Source organism: Pistacia vera, unplaced genomic scaffold (genome assembly GCF_008641045.1).
Source record: "Pistacia vera cultivar Batoury unplaced genomic scaffold, PisVer_v2 Contig512, whole genome shotgun sequence".
Classification (NCBI taxonomy): domain Eukaryota; kingdom Viridiplantae; phylum Streptophyta; class Magnoliopsida; order Sapindales; family Anacardiaceae; genus Pistacia; species Pistacia vera.
Window position 1 is genome coordinate 1322628 of NW_022196349.1, and position 6022 is coordinate 1328649.

The 6022-nt window shown below is 37.6% G+C and overlaps 1 non-coding gene across 1 annotated transcript; it reads left to right on the top strand.

The window, feature by feature from the left end:
- The first annotated feature begins 269 nt into the window (after positions 1–269).
- Positions 270–376, top strand: LOC116106396. Its single transcript, XR_004124312.1, has one exon. It is a non-coding gene; the product is annotated as a small nucleolar RNA R71 (small nucleolar RNA).
- Positions 377–6022: the final 5646 nt, after the last annotated feature.

Genomic DNA, 6022 nt, shown 5'->3' on the forward strand with positions numbered 1-6022 from the left:
CCTTTAGGGCAACTCCTAATTACTTTTGGATGGTTGAAAGTTGAGTAGCCAACGCGGTGTAGCCATCAACTTCGTGCACTCCCGCTGCTTTCCTTGTTGAATTTCTCTCTGAAGGCCTCATGTAGTTATTGCTTGCCATCACTTCAATCAAATTATAGGCTTCCTCTGGTGTTTTGTTATTCAAGGGTCCCCCACGTGCAGCATCTACCATGGCTTGTATAGTTGGCATTAACCCATTGTAAAATGTTTGCATTTGCGAACATATTGGTAACCCATGGTGAGGACACCTCCATAAGAGATCCTTATATCTCTCCCAAGCTTCATAAAGTGACTCCATATCTTGCTGGAAAAAATTTGTGATGTCACTCCTCATCTTGGCAGACTTAATCAGCGGAAAATACTTCGCAAGGAACACTTGAACTAACTCATTCCAAGTAGTGATGCTTCTGGGTGGTAGAGAAATTAACCAAGCCTTAGCTTTATCCCGAATAGAGAATGGGAAAAGCCTTAACCTAATTGCATCATCAGATACCCCATTATGTCGGAATGTATCGCATAGCTCCAGAAAATTTGCAATATGTAAATTAGGATCATTGCTAGACAACCTTGTGAATTGAATCGAATATTGTATCATCTGAATAATGTCTGGCTTTATCTCGAAGGTATTTGCTTGAATCGGTGGTCTCCTAATACTAGGAGCACATCCCTCAACTGTAAGTCTTGAGTAATCCTTAAGTGCCCTTTGAACTTCTTCTCCTCTTGTATCTTCCATTAAACCTAACTCCTCTGTACAGTCCAACACTAAAAATACAGAAATAAAAATTAAAGCACTAAAATAAAAAAATAAAAAAATAAAAAAATAAAAAAATAAAAAAATAAAAAATAAAAATAAATTACAAACCAAATTAGCAACTAAATAGCTTGTATTGATATTGATAATATAATAATTCCCCAGCAACGGTGCCAAAAACTTGTTGACTTTCGCAAGTGTACGAAATCGTGCAAGTAATAAAGTGTAAAAATACGGATGTTGAACCCAAGGGAATTACTAATACCAAGTATCACACTAACCTATCTTATTGCTATTTGATTAATTAGATTTTCAAAATGATTCAATGAAAAATAAAACAACTTAGAAACAAAACAAAAACAGACTTTTATTAACACTTTAGTAGGTAATCAATATGACTAAACCTAGGGCATAGATTTCACACCAATTTAATCCTATGCATTGACAATTATCGTTAACCCAATTAAGCTTATTCTAAAGACCAAACTCCCTAATATTTNGCAATAAAAGTCAAACAAGTTAGAACTTCAATTTCATGCTTCAGGATTATGTGCACTATCTTCTTGCAGTTAGTTTCAAAAGACCTTCCTCATTCTTCTGTTAAAACATAGACAAACAAAAGTACTTGTAAAAATAGTTAGAAACTACTTGTAATTTATAAGATTAGGCAATGTTGTAATTATTATTGTTTTATATGTAGATGATGAGATAGAAAAAATGAACCTTCTGTATTGGATTGGGACAATGCCAGCCTTGTACTCAGCGATGTAAGAGAATGCAGGTTAGGCTATGTCGAAATGTGCATGAGGTGGGTTGTGTTGAGATTTGAGAGAAAAAGCTATTGAACAAACTTGAAGAAAAGAAGAACAGAATTCCTCATATTATTATCGTGATTCTGTACAACTTATATATATACACATGCATTGTTTTTCTGTTTATTTAGAAAGTAACTAACTTACTAATCTAACTGATTCTAACTAATTATTCTAATTCTGGCGTTTAACAAACTTAAGTTGACTAAGCTGCCACGTAACAATCCTGGCCAACTTGCCCTTCAACACTCCCCCTCAAGTTGGTATCTTGTAGATATCTTTCATTCCAAGTTTTGCAACCAATTTCTCATGCTGTTGTCTCCCCAGTCCTTTGGTCAAGATATCTGCTATTTGCTCTCCACTACATACATACTCTATGCTTAAGGTTTTATCTTGGATTCTTTCTCTTACAAAGTGGCAGTCAATCTCAACGTGTTTCGTACTCTCATGAAACATTGGATTGGCTGCAATTTGCAGAGCAGCTTTATTGTCACAGAAAAGCTTTACAGGCTTTATATTTTCCAGGTTTAATTCTTTTAGCAGTCCCAAAAGCTAAACAATCTCTGCAGTTGTGCTTGCCATGCTTCTATATTCTGCTTCTGCTGATGATCTGGACATAGTGCTTTGTTTTTTTGTTTTCCATGATATGAGAGGTTCACCTAACTTCACACAATATCCACTAATTGATTTTCTACTCATTAGACATGCAGCCCAGTCAGAATCACAGTAGGCTATTAAGTCTATGCTGCTTTTTGACGACATCAAAGTCCAAGTCCTAGACTACTTTTAACGTATTTAACAATTCTCAGTGCAACTTCCAAATGTGACTGCTTTGGATTATGCATATGTTGATTGAGAGTTTGTACCGAGAAACTAATATCTGGTCTAGTCATAGTTAAATAAAGCAATCTGCCTATTAATCTTTTGAACACAGAAGGATCTTCCAGTAATTTATTTTCTTCTGTTGGTGGATATCTCTGATCATATTCAAATGAAGTGACTTTCTGATTTTGCTCAAAAGGAGTTTTGATTGGTTTAACATCTCTCATTCCAACTTCAGAGATCAATTCCAAGGCATATTTTCGCTGGTTTAACACTATGCCTTCTTTGGATCTATCTACTTCAATACCGAGAAAGTATCTTAACTCTCCCAAGTCTTTTATTTTGAAACTTCTCTGCAGGATGTCTTTCAACTGTTTGATCATCTCTTCACAATTTCCGGTGATTAAGATATCATCTACATAAACCAGTAGAATGATAATCTTGCTGCCATGTTTTCTTGTAAACATAGAGTAATCATGCTTGCTTTGGATGTAACCATTTGTAATCAAAGCTTCAGTCAACTTTAGGTTCCATTGCCTGCTGGCTTGTTTCAAGCCATAAAGACTTTTGAGCAATCTACATGCTCGATACTCCCCCTGATTGCGAAACCCTTTAGGCAGCTCCATATACACTTCTTCATGCAAATCTCCTTGAAGAAAAGCATTAAAAACATCCATCTGATATAGTGGCCACTGATAAATAGAAGCTAAGGCCAAGATACTACACACTGTCACCACTTTTGCAACTGGAGAAAAAGTTTCTGTAAAATCAATGCCTTCCTGCTAGTTGTAGCCCTTGGCTACAAGTCTGGCTTTGAAACGCTCAAGAGTGCCATCAGACTTATATTTCACCTTAAAGACCCATTTGCAGCCTATGGCTACCTTGCCAAGAGGAAGAGGGACTAATTCCCAAGTATGGTTAGCTTCCAAGGCATTGATTTCAGCTTGCATAGCTTCAATCCAGTGAGGATATTTGATAGCCTCTTCATAAGAATAAGGTTCAATATGTTTAGACATAGAAGTAAGGAAGCAGTGATAAGGAGCAGTAAGATGATCATAGCAAATGTACTTTTGAATAGCAAAATGAGCATAAGGAGAAACATAATCTGTAAGCCATAATGGAGGCCTGGTGCTGCGAGAGGATCTTCAAGGAGCTGGAATTATGACTTGAGGAACATTCGGCGAAGGATGAAAAGAAGCACGAATGTCAGGAGCAGTTGTTGGCATGGAGTCCGACTCAGGAGTCGTTGGAATCTGAGGTAGTAAATCTGAACCAAAATCCAAAGTAGCTGTAGGGTCTGAAGATGGAAATACTGGTGGAGATGGGATAGCAGATTGGAAGGGAAAAATATGTTCCATGAATTGCACATCTCTACTGACAAACAATTTCCTAGTGACAAGAGAGAGAAGCCTGTAGCCTTTTCGAGTGGATGAATAACCCAAAAAAACCGAGGGAACACCTCTGACACCCAGCTTATCTTTAGAAGTGAAGTTGGTAGCATAACATGAGCAGCCAAACACCTTGAAATGCTCAACAGAAGGAGGTCTGGAGTGGAGCAGCTCGTATGGACTTTTGTTAGAAAGAACTGTAGTGGGCAGTCTATTGATGATGTAACAAGCAGTGAGGATACACTCACTCCAGTAAAGGATAGGAATGTTTGCTTGAATCCTTAATGCCCTAGCCACTTCAAGAAGGTGTCTATGCTTCCTCTCTACGACACCATTCTGCTGAGGAGTGGCTACACAAGAACTTTGGTGAATGATCCCCAAAGAAGTAAATAACTCAGCACATTGTGAATTAAAGAATTCACTCCCATTGTCTGATCTAACAATCTTCAGAGAAGAAGAAAATTGAGTATGTACAAGAGCAATAAATGTCTTGAGATGTATGACTGTTTCATGCTTATGCCGCATTAAGAAAATCCAAGTAATTCTGGTGAAGTCATCAACTAATGTTAGAAAAAATCCGTGACCATTATGTGTAGGCTGAGAATATGGTCCCCATACATCCATGTGAATTAAAGTAAAGGGTGCAGAAGCTCTATTATGACTTGCTGTGAATGGCATTCAAGTTTGCTTGGCAAAAGGGCAGATATGACAATCAAATGCATGGTCATCCTTAACAAAAACATGTTTGATTGCAGAATAATATTTGAGTTTAACAATGGGTACATGTCCCAATCGTTTGTGCCACAACTCATAAGAACTATGCATACATTGCTTGGTATTATTTGAAACTGGAAAACTTGGAATAACAGCATGTGAAACAACAGTAGTTGAAGGTGATCTATCAGAAACAGCAGCAGGTAATCTTGAATGAACTAACTCTGATGGTGACTGTGTTGATGGGGGCTGTGGCAGTAGAAAGTAAAGGCCCTCAGTTTGTCTACCAATCCCCTTCATCTGCCAATTTGAGAGGTCCTGAATTACACAAAATCAGAAAAAAAGACACGAAGCAAGATAAGTCCTTAGTGAGCTTGGCAGTGGAGATCAAGTTAAACTTGAAGTCAGGAACATAAAGAACATTGGTGAGTTTTTGAGTTGGACTGAGGAAGCAAGAGCCTATGTGAGAAACTTCTGATACATGACCATTTGGGGTCTTACTGATGGAGATACAGTAAGAGATGTCAAGTCAACTAACTGCCCAATACAGTGTGACATGTGATGGCTAGCACCAATATCTAGAATCCAAGATTGCTTATTGCTAAAAGAAGAAAGGTAGCATTGTATACCTGCCATGTTAGCATTAATATCATTCAAAGGAGAAGGTGGGGTGTCCTTGTGCAACAGCTTCAAGATTTTAGCATATTGCTCTTTCGTGAAAAATGCTGATGACTTAGATGAATCTGATGTTGAGGAAATTCTATTGGTGTGAGTATCTGTCTGATCAGAGGAAGTGACATTGTGAGCAGCGGATGATGGTTGATATTGTCCTTTCTTCTTCGTGAACTTAAAATCAGGGGGATATCCAATCAACCGATAGCAATTCTCCTTCTTGTGGCCTTTGGCATTACAATGCTCACACACCAAATTCCAGTTTTTTTTTTGACTTGGTTGATTGATGTGAAGATGAGAACAATACAGTAGTTTCTAAAGGTGTATCAGCTGGTGAAAATGTGTTGATGTTCCTCTGACTTTCTTAAGTGATTAACATAGAATAGGCCTGATTAATTGATGGTAAAGGAGTCATCATCAAAATTTGTCCTCGGGCTTAAATGTATGTCTCATTCAATCCCATCAGAAACCGAAGTAGTCTCTGATTTTGCATGTGATCAACATATGATTTGGACATAGCACAGTCGCATGAAGGTAGTTGGATGATTAAGGAGTATTCATCCCATAGCAACTTCAATCGAGTGAAATATGCTGATATTGATAAACTGCCTTGTGTAAGAGTGACAATGTCTCTGTGTAATTGAAAAATTATTGACCCATTGATTTTATCAAAACGTTCTTGTAAATCCTTCCAAACTAAGTGAGCATTAGACGCATACACAATACCACTTAATAGTTCTTTAGTTACAGAATTCATGATCCAAGACAATACAATGGCATTACACCTATCCCACTGCTGATGCATGCTTGCGGAAACTGAAGTT